The sequence below is a fragment of the Nelumbo lutea genome, chromosome 7 (genome assembly GCF_056320005.1).
Source record: "Nelumbo lutea isolate HS-2025 chromosome 7, American lotus-T2T, whole genome shotgun sequence".
NCBI classification, from domain to species: domain Eukaryota; kingdom Viridiplantae; phylum Streptophyta; class Magnoliopsida; order Proteales; family Nelumbonaceae; genus Nelumbo; species Nelumbo lutea.
Genome location: NC_142690.1, coordinates 34,264,850 through 34,281,083, shown reverse-complemented (window position 1 = coordinate 34,281,083; position 16,234 = coordinate 34,264,850). Strand labels below are relative to the sequence as shown.

Here is a 16,234-nt window from a genome sequence, read left to right as displayed (position 1 = left end):
AAAAAAAAAAGATAAAAAGCAATCACCCGTACCAACCGAAAAAAACATCAGTATATCTCACTTATACTAACGTAAAGAAATCGTGATGTATATTTTACCTTTATACCGACGGATTCTGTCCGTCCGTATATAGCGAAATTGTTATATCCCGATGTATTATATTGGTTTCCAAGGTCAATGCAATGCAAAATATTGAGATTTTTAGGAAATCCATCCTTACAAAATTTATTTTAAAAAAATTATAAAAAAAAAAAGGACCATGAAGCAATATTTGATACACATCATACTCATTTTTTTGTTATGATGCGTGTCTATATTTTTAGCTTAATTTGGTTTGAAGGAAAAAATAGGAAAAAGTAAGGTTCTAGTCTCTTTTCCTTCCTTTTCCTATCTTTTCCTTCAAACCAAACATAACCTCAAATATTTGGAGAGTCATTATTATTAATTGCTAAAACTTGTTAGGTTCAGTACACCAATGAAAATCAAATGTTTGGATCACAACAATACTTCACTGGATCTCAAGCTATTTCACAACAAAATTAGATTTAATACTATTTTCTTACATGGGTGATGGGTCAATGACCATGGCGCGCCATTGTTATTTACTAGATTCTGTAACTATATATATTTACCCTACTACTTCTAGCGTCAATGTTCGCACCAAAGACGCCATAAGTCAGCACCCTCAGTTGGTTCATCAGCTTCCTTGTTCAAATCGCATATTACAACACTGTTCGAGTTCGTCCCTTTCTTTGAGCTTAACAACCTCTCCTTAGAAACATGAAAAGGAGCCATGTCCACCAGAAGATCTCTTGGCCTCTTTAACGTTCTCTTCAACCTTTTCTCCTCCTTTCCTTCTTCATCACAACCTCCTCCCTTATTCCGTCCACCAGAAGAAATGAACCCTGAAAGACCCTCCTTCAAACCGAAGTCCTCCATTATAAAGGACGGTTGCCAGACAATGAAGTTGTTGGTTGATGGCTTCTCTGGATGATCACCACCAATTCTTCCATTAAGCAATTGTATTCTGTGCGCTTCTCTCTCTACCAGGTCGCAGAAGGCCCTCACCTCTGGAGACTTTGTGCCTCCTTCAGAGTCGCTGTAGTCCTTTTGCTCCATTTCTGATCCTTTCATTTCCACCTCCAACGTTAACATCCCAGTCTAACCAAAAACCAAGGGAGACGTAGGACCAGGATCTCCAGAAATACTAGAAAGAAATACTAAACAACACGACAAAGGCAGCAGAAACAGTAATTATAAAGATGATACCAACAACAACAGCACTAGATACGTAAGAACAAGAACAATTAATCATATAAAGAGCAGAAATTTTAAGAGATATATAAAGAATAGTTCAACGTTCTTCCCACCATATCGTCCTCGGAGATTCCACAGAATTGATTTAGAACATCTAAAGGAGAAAACAAAGATCAAAAACCCATTTAGCTAGAGCTGCCAGCAAAATTGGTGCGATTGAACCATCTCTGCACTGTTTTTGGTGAAACAGAATTCTGGGTTTTCAACTTTTGATCAACCTCTAAAGTCTGATGACTAATATGGAATACATATATAGCTGAAGGAGATCAATGGAGGAACTCTGGATCCGAGTTCCAATCGAGGAGGGTGGGAAGAAGTGGAGGGAAAATTCACAGGCCGCCTTGCCTTTTGTTTTTCCACGACTCTTTTTCCGCGTTGGCAGTGCTGCTTGACAAGATCAAAAAATACTACCATTTAATTCTGTGAAATGACCAATCTTTCCAAATGTATTTGTCCAAAGAGCTCTGTTTTCAATGGCAAGAAAAGATTTTCCTACACGAGTCAAGATTTTCCTTTATGACCTACTGCCACGTATTCAATCAGTGCAAGACTCGTTCCAACGATCTTTATAGCCTTGCATTGGGAATATCTCCCCATAAAACACATAGTAATGAGATGTTCCAATTGAAGCCGATTTTGCCGGTATTGTCGAATTAGAACCAGATTCAAAACCTTTTATGTCACCGCATCACGGATAGAACATCCGACCATCCGATTCAACCATTTGACCCGCAAATAAAAATACCCAATTGTCCTAAGATGGTCTTTCAAAGTTATTTTATATAATTATAAGCTAAATATAATAAATATTATAGCTTGTTATTAGTGTTGTCGTTCGGATTGGCGGAGGGCAATACAGTATTCTTATTCCTAAGATCTGGGGTTTTGAACGAGGGCTTCGAGGCCCCAAATACTTCGGGAGGGGGTCGAAGCCAAGGGCTTGTAGACGATCCGTAGGGGTATGCTGAAGCGGAGGCTGGAGGCCGAGGCAGATCACTTTTTGAGTGTTGAGGATAACGAGGCCTGGGGCTGAGGTGGATGATCTCGAAAGAGTTGGTGACGAAGTCAGGATGCTTGGCTAGGTGTACGAGGGGTCCGAAGGGGTCTGAGAGTTTGCTCTCCAAGGAAAGAAGACCTCGGGTGAAGACCCGAGGCGAGGACTTCGATGATCAAGTTAGTGTCCGCGCAAGGCAAGTAGAAGGTTCAGTGCCAAGGCACACACACGAGGTCACTAGTAAGCACCCAATCCTCAGTAAGAAGAATACCAAGAGTCTTAGAGGTTCCAGATCATTTACCTTGTGGGAGGTGCCTTGCATTTATAGTCGGAGCTGCCTGTGAGTGGTTGGGCTCGGAATGCCCAAATGCGAGTCGTATGGGGTCTTCCTCAGACGCCCCGGATGCGAGTCGTACGAGGGCTGAGCGTGAGGATATGGCGGGGCCTGCGATGCCCTTCGATTGGGCCCATTTGGTTCATACCGAATGACTTTGTGTGCCCTCATGATGGGCCTATGTTGGTGCCCACTAGTTGACACACATCAGCCCCACTCCCGAGGCCGAGGTGGGGATCTAGATAGAGCTTTGGATTCAGTCGAAGTGAGTGTCGACGTTGGTAGGTGCCATTGGGTTCATCCAGTGAGGTGTACCCTGTAGTGGCGTCGCGTTCGACATGCGTGTGCTTCGGCTCGGTCTTTATTCATGGTGGAGGGGCAAAGCTGTTGGGGCCTTGGCTCCGGCTAGGAAGTCCATGCAGGAGGGCTTGGAGAGGCCAAGTCTCTGCCTCATTCTCACGCGGGTTGTTGCGTCAGAGCTGTCCCCCATATGGGTCGCGTGTGATGGGAGCCTTCCGTAGGCAGGATGGGTGCTTCGGGTGAGTCGAACAGCGCGTTCGTTGGGTCAACGCGCCCGAACCAACGGGTTGCAGCAAATGGACCTATTGGTTCGGCCAGCGTCGTTTCATCTCCCCGAGGTTGAGTGCCGAGTGTCACGCCACAGATGGGCAACGAAGGTAGATGCCTCGTGACCATTGGATCCGGCTAGATCTGGATCATCTGTTCTTTTATAAATAGGGGCCTTAGTCGCGATTTTTCTTTGTCATTTGACTTTAGGCACCCTTGCTATCAAGTGATTTCCACTCCAGAGCCTTTGGCTAACACACTTCGTCTAGTTTCCTTCAGTCCTCATCTTTGGGTAACATCTCGTCCCAATGTCTTCTTCCGATTCTGGCCTTGAGTTTTATGAGCTTCCTAACCTTTCACAGGGGCGTTCTCCTCGAACTCCCATTCCTCTTAGCTCCAATTTGGGGTCGTTGGCTGCCGAGGTCTCCCCTTGGTGAGAGGTGGAGGTGCTAAAGGAAGGGTGGCTTCTGGGGGTGCCGAGGGTAGCTGTCGAGGTAGTGACCCTCCCTGTGAGAGCGTCGCATCCGTAATGTTGAGGGAGCCGGAAGGGTCCCCTTTGGAGGAGTGGGAGCAGCTCCCTAAGCTCAACCCAAGGGCGGCAGCGGAGTGCGTTACCCAAGGGGTGGCCCTGGCGAATTTACTGCGTTCAGAGTTTGACAATACTCAGGACATGGATCAGGTGAAGGCTCTGGTCAGGCGGTTCTACATACCTCGGTCCTACTCACTTAGAGTATCCGATGTTGTCGTGGACTCCCGAGGAGGGGGAGATCTATGTATACCAACACTTCCTAGAGTTTGGCCTTAGGTTCCCCCTTCACCCTCTCATTTCTAAGTCGTTGAGGTGGTACGGGATCACCATCAGCTAGTTTGTCCCCAACACCCTTCGAACCATGTTTGCCATGCTGGTAGTGGCTCGACTTCAAGACATGGAGTTGACACCTAAGTTGTTTTGTGCCATGTTCATCCCGAGGAACCAAATGTTTGAGTCTGGCATGTATTATCTTCAGCCTCTGAGGGGTAAACCTATTGACAACCCCTCGTCCGTCCATAACTGAATGGACAAGTTCTTTAACATTTCTTGCCCCAAGGGTTGGTTGTTCAAGTTGAGGTGGGGAGAGGCCTATACAACGGTGGAGAGGTGCCCCTCCATACTTCAGAACGAGGAGGCCACTAAGATAGCCCACCTACTGATACTAGGGAAAGCCAAGGCCAAGGCCAAGCCTTTGGTGGAGGAGGAGCTTCCTTTGGTGTTCGTTGGGCTCAGCCCTACCCCCCATTGGTAGGAGAGGTCCTATAGTCTCTTAACACAGTCCCCTCGTCTTCAGCAGTTTACTGACTTGTGTTTTTTGCTTGTTTGCAGTGGTTCCCATGGACGCGAAGAAGTTGTTGCTAGAGAGCATTCGTGCAAAGAAGAAGGCCCAAGGGGGCAGTACGCCAGGAGGGCAGGCGCCAAAGAGACCTACTGAGGTAGCACCCGCGAGGGGTGATCAGGTGCCTGCTCCCGCTAGGGGGGCCAACCCACAGCAAGTCCTGGCCGGCCAAGGGGACCGAGGGAAGAAGTTGGTTGAGGGGGAGAAGAAAAGGCTAGCTGAAGAGGCTCCGCGGGATCGGCCGTCCAAGAAGTTGGCGCATAAAGATTGGCCTGCCGAGGATTCCGTAGCGAAGAAGCCCCCTATGAAGGGGTGTCCTACAGGGCCTTCGTTCACCCCCGCATCTGCACAAGACCAGGCCAGGGAAGCTGAGCACCTCACCCGGGTGTTTCGTCCCCAGTGGCAAATCTGCGAGGGGGACTCCATCTCCGAGAAGGGGGTCAGCAAGGCCCTAGTGAGCGGGGCAGTCCTTCCGCGGGACAGGTTTGAGATGATGCAGAGTAACCCTCTGTGCGTTCATGACGATGGCCTCACCCACTTGGCCAAGGCAAGCTCTTTTCCTCTCGTATTTTGTTTCTTCATGATTCATTGTTTTCTTTACTAATAGTGCTCCCCTCAGTGCAGGTCTGCCATCACTTCGTCGGTATGGGGGACCGAGTGGAGCTCTTCTGCGAATACCTCATCCGGCTTGAAAAGATCAACGAGAAGCTTGTTGTGAAGGTGGCCAAGGTGGAGAGCAGCCGAGACAAGGACAAGGCAGCCCTAAAGGAAGAGCAGGAGCTCCGGCAGACGCTGAAGGATGACTTGAAGGGGGAGAAGGCTTGGGTCGATTGCATGAAGGAGGCCCTCAAGAAGCCTGAGGAGGATCGGGCCCATCTCGATGGAGTTGCATTAGAGGCCTCTAAGCGTGTAGCAGAAGCCAAGGCACGAGCGGCTGAGGCCGTCGAGATTTGGAAGCAGTCAGTGGAGTACCAGAAAAGCCTCACTGACTATGCTGTTGCATCCTACTTGGACGGCATCGAGGACACCAAGAAGGCAATTTTGCAAGTGATGCCAGACTTCAATGTTGAGGGGCTGCAAGTGTACCCGGAGTCCCCCGAAGAGAGTGTTGAGGTCCTCGATAGATCCGTTGATGTAGTCGAGGCTGCTGATGGAGACAAAGACTCTGCCCTCCCCCCAGCTGGTGGTGAAGCCTAGTTGCTTTTTCCCTTTTGTTGTGTTTTCTGTTTTTCTTTTGGATGTAAATATGCTTGGCCGCCGAGGCCAAAAAACTTTTTTGTAAATGCTTACATATGGACAAAAGAATGAAAATAGAGCATTTTTTATACATAGTGTTCTCCCTTTTCTTCTTCTTCTTCTTCTTCTTCTTCTTCTTCTCCTTCTCCCTTTTTCTTTCAAGGGGTCCCTGCCCCTCCCATCGAAGAGACCATAAGTAAAAAATGGCTTGTAAAGGCTCGTTATACACTCGTTTTAGGTAGTTGGGGGGTCAGGGCCAAGGCAAGAGGTGTGCGACCGAGGTGCAGCTTGCCTGACTCGTTTTCTCCCAAGTGTTTACTTAGGCAAGGCCGAGATGGCCAATCGAAGTATGGGGGAGAGGCCGATACAAAGATGCAGCTTGCTTGGCCTATTTCTTTCCCAAGTGGTTAGTTCGGCAAGGCCGAGGTGACCTACCGGGAAGGCCAGGGTCTCAGGCCGAGGAGAACTACCGAATTAGTCGGGGTTGCTATCTTTCTTTCATTGCGCTAAGTACATAAGACCAGGAGGGCATCCATCGCCGAGGCAAGTAGTCAGGTGTACAATGCCTCGGCCGTCCTGGTGTATCTCCATTTCGTGAGGTGTTAAGATTGAGTGTTTGATACTAGCTCAAGGGGAGTTGTGTGCCCTGGCAATGGTCCAGCATGAGCACATGGTCCTCGGGGTAGGCTATGTGCTTCGGCCAGTCGCAAAGCTAAGGGGTCCTAGGGACTTGGTGAGAACACACACTAAACGTTAAGCCGAAGAGGAACTTTGCATTATTCACTCATCATTTGGCCATCAAAATTTACAATTACTAGTAGTACATCTAGAGATTCTCCGAGTTCCATGTCCGAGGGACGGGTCTTCCATTCAGTTGTTCCAGGCGAAGGGTGTCAGGGCCAAGGACTTGCTTGACTTTGTAGGGACCTTCCCAATTGGGGCCTAGCTTGCCTACACTGGGCTCGGGGACAATGACCTTTCTGAGGATGAGGTCTCCTTCTCGGTAATGCCTCTCCTTCACTCTCAAGTTATAGTAGCAGGCAACTCATTGCCAATAGGCAGCCACCCTGATTTGTGCCTGCTCCCGGGTCTCCTTCAGCAGGTTTTAGTTTGTTCTAAGTGCTTCACTGTTCTCGGCTTCATTGTATGCTTCGACTCGGAGTGTCGGTTGGCCGATCTCTGCTGGGATAACCGCTTCAGTATCGTAGGTCAGGCCGAACGGGGTTTCTCCTGTGGCCGTCCGAGGTGTGGTTCGGTATGCCTAGAGGACATTGTTCAGTTCGTCAGCCTATAGGATTTTAGCTCGGTCTAATCAATCCATCCAAGATAGTTCTGTTGGTGACCTCGGCTAGGCCATTTGTTTGGGGATAGCCTATTGAGGTGTACTGCTTCTTAATTCCGAGGGAGGTGGACCATTACCAAAACCTAGCATTGTCGAATTGTTTTTCGTTGTCAGTTACCAACATGTGGGGGTGGCCAAAGCGGCAGATGATGTTCTTCCAAGAAAAAGCTCTAGATTGCTCGAGTTGTGATGGTAGCCAGGGGTTCGGCTTCGACCCACTTAGTGAAGTAGTCAACAGTGATGATGAGGTACTTTCTGACCCCCGTTGATTGATGAAAGGGGCCGAGGAGGTCCATCCCCCATTTGGAGAAGGGCCAGGGGCTGTTGAGAGCTGAGAGGGTTGTGATTGGCCGGTGGCACAAGGCAGCATGTCTCTGGTACTTGTCACATCTTCCTACTATCTCGGTTGCGTCCTTCTGAAGAACTGGCCAAAAATACCCCACCTTAGTGCCTTTTGAGCCAGGGTGCGGCCTCCAACGTGGTTGCCGCAGATGCCTTCATGAATTTCTCAGAGCACATACTCACCCTCTTCTGGATGGAGGAGCCGGAGGTATGGTAGGGTGAAGGATCTTATGTACAACTTTCCTTCGAGCAGAGTGTAATGGGTTGCCTGACGCCGGAGTCGTCTGGCTTAGTTCTTAACGCCGGGCAGTTGCTCGGTTAGGAGGAAGTTGATGATAGGGTCTATCCATGACAGTTCGACCTCAATCGGGAGGACCTGGGCCTTTTCTATAAACGGTCGAGGTAACTTCTCTATGCGAATAGTGCGATCAAGGGTCGCGTCGGAGGTACTTGCCAACTTAGAAAGAGCATCGGCTCTCGTGTTCTTGGCTTGCAGGACTTTCTGTAGAGAGAAACATTATAAATGGCAAACCAGCTCCTGGACTTTGGCGAGGTACTTTTCCAAGCTCTGCTCTCTGGCGAGGTATACTTTGAGCTCATCAAAAGCACGTTGGAATTCCTCCGTCCATTGGAAATCTTTTAGTTTCTTGATGGCGCAGAAGAAAGGGATGTAGCGTTCGGCTGACTTTGACATGAAGCGATTGAGAGCATCTATTTAGCCGGTGAGCCCCTTTGTTTCCTTCATCGTCCAAGGAGGTGTCATATCAAGTATGGCCTATATCTTGTCAGGACTAGACTCTATGCCTCTTCGAGTCACAATGAAGCCTAAGAATTTGCCCAAGGTGACGCCGAAGGCACACTTGCTAGGGTTAAGTTTCATGTTGAACCTCCACAAGGTGTCAAAGGTCTCAGCTAGATCCGAGGTGTGTGCTTCGGCGCACAGGCTCTTCACCACCATATCGTCTACGTATGCTTCGATATTTCTCCCCATTTGGTTCTTGAACACTTTGTTGACAAGGAGTTGGTATGTGGCACCCACGCTCTTAAGCCTGAAGGGCATTAGTCTGTAGCAGTAAGTGTCGTGCTCAATGATGAACAAGGTCTTGTCCTCGTATTCAGGGTGCATCTTTATCTGGTTGTATCTGGAGAAGACATCAATGAAACTAAGTAGCTCGTACCCTACAGTGGCGTCAACGAGGTGGTATATCCTCGGTAAAGGAAAACTGTCCTTTGGACAAGCTCGGTTGAGGTCTATGAAGTCAATACAAATCCGCCACTTCCCCTTAGCTTTCTTCACTAAAACCACATTTGACAACCGTTTAGGGTAATGTACCTCTCCAATGCTCTAGTGCAAAGTTCATATTCTTTTGTCAAACTGGCTTAGAGCTCGGGTCCATGCTCAGCCAGTTCGGATAGGCATTCAGGGGGAAGGTTGGGCCCAATGCAGACTATCTTCTTGGGATCGGCCTCGTCTAGGCGAACTGAGACGAGGTCCTCGACTCGCTGGCTCCTCCCTGAGGTCGAGACCTCCAGTGATAGGGTTTCTTTGTTCTTACCCTTCAGTGCTGCCACATAGCACTGGCGGGCGGCTTGCTGGTCTCCACGAACGACACCGTCACCATGTTCGATGGGAAAATAGAGGGCGAGGTGGTAGAAGGACATGGCTGCCTTGAGTACATGGAGGGTTGGTCTCCCCACGATGGCATTGTATGGTGAGCCGATCTTCATGACTAGAAACTCGTTCATCCTTGTCACCTACCGTGGCTCGGTTCCTACTGTGATGGGTAGGTGATCCTTCCCTCCAGTCTTACCATGTTACCGGAGAAGCCGACTAGTGGAACGTCGGTGGGCTGGAGGCACTCGGGCACTATCTTCATCTTCTCAAACGCTTCATAGAAGAGAACGTCAGTCGAGGAGCCACTGTCAACGAGAATCCTCTTTACCATGAAGCGAGATTACGAAGGCGTCATCATGGGGTACTGTGACCCCGACTAGGTCATCATCCATGAAGGTGAGGGTTTCTTGAGGCTTTGGCTTCTTGGGGGTCAGGTCCCTGGATGCTCAACTACTTGGCGTAGAAGAGGGTTTCCCGAGGTCGTGCCCCCAGAAATGACATCGATGACGCCGACTACTTGCTAGTGTTGCTACTATTGCTGCTGATGTTGTTGGGAGAATGAGGTACCGGGCTCGCCTCTGACGAACTACTTAAGGTGCCCTCGCTGGATGAGGGACTCTATCTCGTTCTTTAAATTGTAGCAGTCCTCAGTGTCATGGTCAGTGCCACGGTGATACTTGCAATATTTTTTCGGGTTTCCCCTCTTGGTGTTCCTCTTCATTTTCTCTAGCCACTTCACGTACTTCTCCTCACCAACCTACATCAAGATCTGGGTCTTGGTTGACTTGAGTGGTGTATATTGACAGTAAGCCAGGGCTGAGGCTAGTAGCTTCTTGTTGTCCTTGTTGTTGTTGTTGTAATGTCTTCGCTCTTCTTTTTCTTCTCCAGGGGTCCGTTGTTATGCTCGGCTTCCCATTCTTGAGAATCTTCGGCCGAAGCCTTCTCGGCTGTGATGTACTTTTGGGCTTTCTTGAGGAACTCCGTGTTGGTTTTCAATGAGTTCTTAGTGACCAAGCAATTCAGGGTTGAGCTGGGCGGAGCCAGTTGATAGCAACGTGCATGGGGACCATGGGGTCGAGGTCACGGACCTCGAGCTCTTCTTTTTTAAAGCGGTCGATATAGGACCGTAGACTCTCTCCCTACTTCTGATTGATGGACATTAGCGAGACCACGCTCTTCTGTCATTGTCTACTGCTGATGAAGCGAGCAAGGAATAGGTTGGCGAACTGCTCCCACGAGCTGATCGACTGAGGCGGGAGACTGGAGAACCAATGACGGGCGGCCCCCTTAATAGTGGCCTGGAAAGTCATGCACATCAAGGCATCGGAATACCCATAGAGTATCATGAGCACTCTGAAACCTTTTAGGTGGTCGTCAAGGTCTGAGTTCCCATCGTACATCTCTAGCATGGGAGCTTTGAAGTGCTAGGGGAGAGGCTCGGAGATGATGTCCGGGGTGAAGGCATCCATCCTCCCCATCGGATTGCTCTGGCCAGTCGAGGCATCGACTCGGCTCTCCTAAACTTGGCGAAGCTTGTTCCTAACGGGCCTGCGCTCGGCTGGTAGTTCCGCAATCCGAGGGTCGGGCAGGGCTTACTCCCCATTGTTGTCTTCGTGGGCCTGGCGGAGGTTGGCACGAACTCAGGAGTACTCCAAGGCAGGACCACATGCTTCCCATCTAGCACGGCGGTCATTCAAGACATTGCGAATGTCCAAGACTGGTGTGGGAGAAGCGTGGCTTTGGCCCTCGGCCCTTGAGTGGGCGCTACAATGGCCGAAGTGTTCGCCTTTGTCCGGGTGGTTCTCCCTCCTACGGTGGTGGTGTTGTTCAGAGGGCTAGCAACTGTCTTCGGACTGCACTGGCTCTTCCTTCCATTGGTAGGGAGGTCACACATTCCTCTGCGGTGGGCTTGTAGGCCGACTGTTGCCGGACTCTGTGGGCTCGGCCCATTGGGGGTCGGCTAGGTCGAGGGCTGGTGGCTTGGCATGCTCGCGTTGGTCTTGGTGCTCTGGTGGGGCAGTCGCCCCGAGGAGGACCTCCTGCCTGGGGGTAGACTTGCTCCACGCACTGCATAAGGTGGTCCAGATGGTCGAGGATTGCCTGGAACTGTTCATAAGTGACCAGGTTCTGAGTGTTCTTGACTCTTCGTACCATGTTGGCCGATGCTTAGGAGTTTCAAGGTTTAAGATAAATGGGAGTGTCTTAGCGACATTTCTCATAGATGACACCAATTGTTGTTGCTCAAATTGGCCAAGGGAAACACAGTAATCTTATTCCTAAGATCTAGGGTCTTGACCAAGGGCTTCGAGGCCCCGAGTACTTTGGGAAGGGGCCGAAGCTAAGGGCTTGTAGACGATCGATAGGGGTATGCTAAAGCCAAGGCAGACCACCTTCTTGGGTGTTGAGGATACCGAGGCTTAGGGGCCAAGGTGGATGATCTCAAAAGAGTTGGTGATGAAGTAAGGATGCTAGACTGGGTGTACGAGGGGTCCGAAGGGGCCCTGAGAGTTTTCTCTACAAGGAAAGAAGTGTTAGAGCCCTCGGGTGAAGACTTGAGGCGAGGACTCCGACGGTCAAGTTAATGTCTGCACAAGGTTCAGTGCTGAGGCACACAAACGAGGTCACTAGTAAGCACCCAGTCCTCGATAAGAAGAATACTAAGAGTCTTAGAGGTTCCAGATCCTTACCTTGTGGGAGGTGCCTTGCATTTATAGTCGGAGCTGCCTGGGAGTGGTTGAGCTTGGATGGCCCAGATGCAAGTTGTACGAGGTCTACCTCAGACGGCCCGGATGCGAGCCGTACGAGGGCTGAGGATGAGAATCTGGCGGGGCCATGCAGCGCCCCGCGATTGGGCCCGTCCGATTCATACCTAATGTCTCCGCACGCCCTCATGATGGGCCTATGCTAGAGCCCGCTGGTTGACACGCGTCGACCCCATATTGGCTAGCCGAACGCGCCTACATCAATTAGTATTAATAAATGTTCGAACATTTTGAAAATTTTGACAGCTTGAAATAAACCAGCTTTGGTTCCAGGTTTGATGATCTGGCCATTTGCCCCATATATAGCTTGGAAGAAGAAGTTTTTATAGATAAATTATCTATTAGAGAATGACAACCCATTAAAGACTTCATCTAACAACTTAAATTTTTAGGTTGAATGATTCTGTGAGATATTCATCTTTAATGTCCATTGTCAGTTTGATTTAGATCAATATGGTGGGCATCAATCCAAGGGAGGATCTGGTCCCAGTTAAATCATGGGTGCCTGCTCCCTTGGATCCATACATAGGCCCAATTAGATGAGTGGCTTTAATTCCTTGTAAGAATCAAGGGCAATCCCAAATCATTCACTTCTTTGCATTTGCTAAAATTCATTCCCATTGAAGTAAAAAAGGAATTCCATGATAGATTAAGATGATTTGGCCTAAAAGACTATCAACATCACCCAGAAGGAGAAGAATTCAGATTCAACCCTCAGAACCGTCCTCATACTGTTCTCATAACCATTTGCAACTTTGCATTGAGAATATCTCCCCATCAATAAAAACATACAAATACAAATATGCTTCCGAAGGAATGGCGCCAAAGGTATGTGAGCATGGTGTGAGGATGATTCCTTAATGGCGAAATCTATACTCTAAGAAAAAGTGATCTACTACAAGTTTAAACGGGTGGAAAGGCTAGAAACGGACAAAAAAAACATACATAAAAAAGTGTGGTATTAAACAGAATCCAATGACGAAACAAGTCCATGCAGTCAACCCATTTGGAATAAGTTGGATGATGATGATGAAGATTCGCTGAAAATTCTTTCCAATATCCAACTGAATTTTCCTAAATACCTAATTCCCGTTGTCAGGGGTGACGCGGATGGATTTCTCTCCGGTCATTGTGGAATGTAGACCAGTCATGACTGCCAAAATGAATTTTAAATTAAGCTGAAATTCGGGAATTTAGGCTGAACATGAGAAGAGAGCTGAGGACGTTAGTGCACAAAGAGTAGGAAATATTAAAAAAAAAAGTGTAAAAATTCTTGAATATCCTAAACTCTCAAAAATAGACATTTGAATCCATCCTTTAGTATTTCGTCAGTTAAATATTACATAGAGTATTCTCAAGTAACCAAACATCTCCCCAAAATGACAGTAAATAATATATTCAACCTTTTCGGTGATGGCATTCTCTTTACTCTATAAAATGATGTCAAAAATACACAAAAAGGGCATTTTTGAAATTATGTAATGTCTAACTGACAGAATAGTAACGGATGGACCTAAGTTTCTATTTTTGAGAGTTCAGGGCATTTAAGTGTTGCAAATAAAAATTCAGGGTACGTATCCATCACTACCCCCCAAAGTACAGGTACCTATCTCTAATTTGCCCAAGTTAAAAGGGTGAAAAAATATGGCGAAGATAGATTTTTTTCTCACTTGTAACAACTAATTTTTTTCCCATTGTGTGTGGGATCCACTGAACTGAAAGATCGAGGACCCACCTGAAGGTATGTATACAATGTTCCTTACGTGTGGTGTGTGATGCCTTTGTAATTTATAAAAGGAATTTTAACGGCAGAAAGCATTGCTCTGAGGTTCATGGGATATAGGAGGAGTGCATCCAACATTTAACTTTTAGCCATCAAATTTGTAGGAAGCGTTTGGTTGTAAAAAAAACTTGGGTTAATAGCAACTTTTGGGCCCTAATATCAGTAAAAATAATATTTTTTAAAAAAATTAAAAAATAGATTAACTTTTAAAAAATAATATTAATAAAGGGCAGAATAACTATTTATCTTCTACCTCTTTCAATCTATTCACCAGTGCCACCGCCCACCGCCACCCGCTGCGGCCTCTGGCAACGCTTCCACTTGTCTCCGCCCACCTCCGCCTCCGCCTCCGGCAACGTTGCCAGAGGTGGGTGGAGGCAGAGGTGGCAGCAGCAGCACTGGTGGTTATTTCTCTGCTCAACACCGCCACTTCTGCCCACCAGCGCCGCCACACCTCTGTCTCCACCCACCTTTGGCAACATTGTTGAAGGCAGAAGCGGAGGTGGCAGCGTTGGGCAGAGAAATAACCACCAGCGCCACTGTCGTCACCTCTGCCTCCGCCCACCTCCAGCAATGTTATTGGAGGCAGAGACAGAGGTGGACGGTGGCACTAGTGAATAGACTGTAAAAGGAAGAAGATGAACAGTGATTCCACATATTATTTTTCAAAAATTAACCTATTATTTATATTACTTTATTAATATTATTTTTTTTTTAAATTAACCTATTTTCAAAAGTTGCCTTTACATGCTATTAACCCAAAAAACTAAAGTCAAAAGCTCACTACGTAAGCATTACATTTCGTCACGAAATGGTGGAAAGAAGGTGCCCGGAAAGGCCAAACGAGCAAATTTTCCAAAAGACTGACTGTACTAGTCCTAGTCCATCTATTGCTCCCCATTCACCAACCAAGTCAAATAAAAAAATGGAACAGACCAATTATACACCTAACCATTTTAAAGCTGCAAATGGATTCAAATTTGATTCGTTTACGTTTGAATTCCATCAGAGTTATATTGGCCACCCCTCCATCAGTAGTAAACTTTTTTGTTATAAAAATTAAACTAAAAATGACTTTTATTGTATATCATCCACAAAATGATTTGAAAGTAAATTTCATGAATGTTAAAAAACTGTCTCTTTAGTAAAAACACAACATTCAAAGTAATTTTCTCAATAGATATATAATTAGGTAAGATAATCTAATTATAAACTGATTAGAATTAGATCAAAGTTCAGGAGGTTAGGGTTAGGGTTAGGGTTAGGGATGCAAAGTATGAGCCCACTTTCTCCTTGGGGCTGTGTTAGGGTTGAAGCCTTGATAAATCCAACCCAATCTGAACCAAGCATAACTTCATATTATATAGTAAGCATACGTGTGGCTTAGATATATATTTTTTGAAGGCAAAAACTTTCTAGTGTGATATAATTAAGTATGATGCTCCTAAATCAACCATAACCTTGTCTTCATACAATATAAAAGCTAAAATCAGTTCAGTTGACCCTAATTCCCTCATATTCAGGTCTAAGAAATAAGATTATTTTAACAAAATGAGGTGGAGAAATTAGGTCAATCCAAACCCCACTTGGTACCAACCTAACTTGAAAATGTCAGGTTGTGTTTAGGGTTAGGGTTGAGACTGTTGATGTACTTGATTTTAGGGTGGATAGGGTAGCAATTCATCGGGCCCGCGTTAGAAAATATGGGCCTGACCTAAACTTGGGTTGAAGCCTTGAGTAACCTTTTTCTGACCTGAGCCTTGCATAGACCTAGCAATTGGGTTGGGTGGGTCGGGTTTGGGTTGGGTCAAAGACACTTTGGATTGATCTTGGGTCGGATTGAATTTCGGGTTGGGTTATCAAATGTTAGACCCAAACCCTAAATGTTCGGGTTAGGGTTGACCCATGGGTCAATTCAGGTCATCCTAAAAATAACTAAAATAAAAAAAAATAAAAAAAAAACTAGACGCAAATTTTCAAAATTAAAGGAATTAACCATAAAGTTCTAAATATAAAAAAAAAAAAAAAAAAAAAACTTGAACACTTAACAATTTAAAGAGTAAACAAAAAAGAGTAAAAAAATAAATAGAAAAAATTAAAGAGTGGAAACTTCTATCAATGCATAAATAGTCCCAATTAGACTTGACAATCGTGTCAGCGGGTTGACCCATGACCCAACCCAATAACCCAGTTTTTCCAGGTCGGGTCCTTATCACATTCATGTAGCTAAATATGAGACCCTAACCCTGTTTCTTCAGGTTGGGTTGGATCAGGTTTATGGGTTGGGTCAACTTTTTGCCAAGTCTAGCCCTCCCCAACCAAATTCATATTATATATATCATATCAATATGAAATATCATTTTTTCTAATTTATATATACACTAGTGTAAGAAAGTATTATAACATATATGATATATTGATATATGCTGATTTAACTTTTACGACCTATACAAAACCCTTGCTTTATATAGTATAGATGTGTATATATTTGTGAATGAAATTTGTATACATTTCAATCAACTCTACTAAATTGAGCATAAAACCCAATGAAAGTTAATTATCTATTTCTATA

At 46.4% G+C, this 16,234-nt stretch overlaps 1 long non-coding RNA gene across 1 annotated transcript; it reads right to left on the bottom strand.

The window, feature by feature from the left end:
- Nucleotides 1-476: 476 nt before the first annotated feature.
- LOC148846048 (uncharacterized) lies at nt 477-1,640 on the bottom strand. The gene is made up of 2 exons (XR_016102480.1): nt 1,371-1,640; nt 477-1,220 (listed from the first exon to the last, which is right to left on the bottom strand). It is a non-coding gene; the product is annotated as an uncharacterized LOC148846048 (long non-coding RNA).
- Between the last annotated feature and the right edge of the window lie 14,594 nt (nt 1,641-16,234).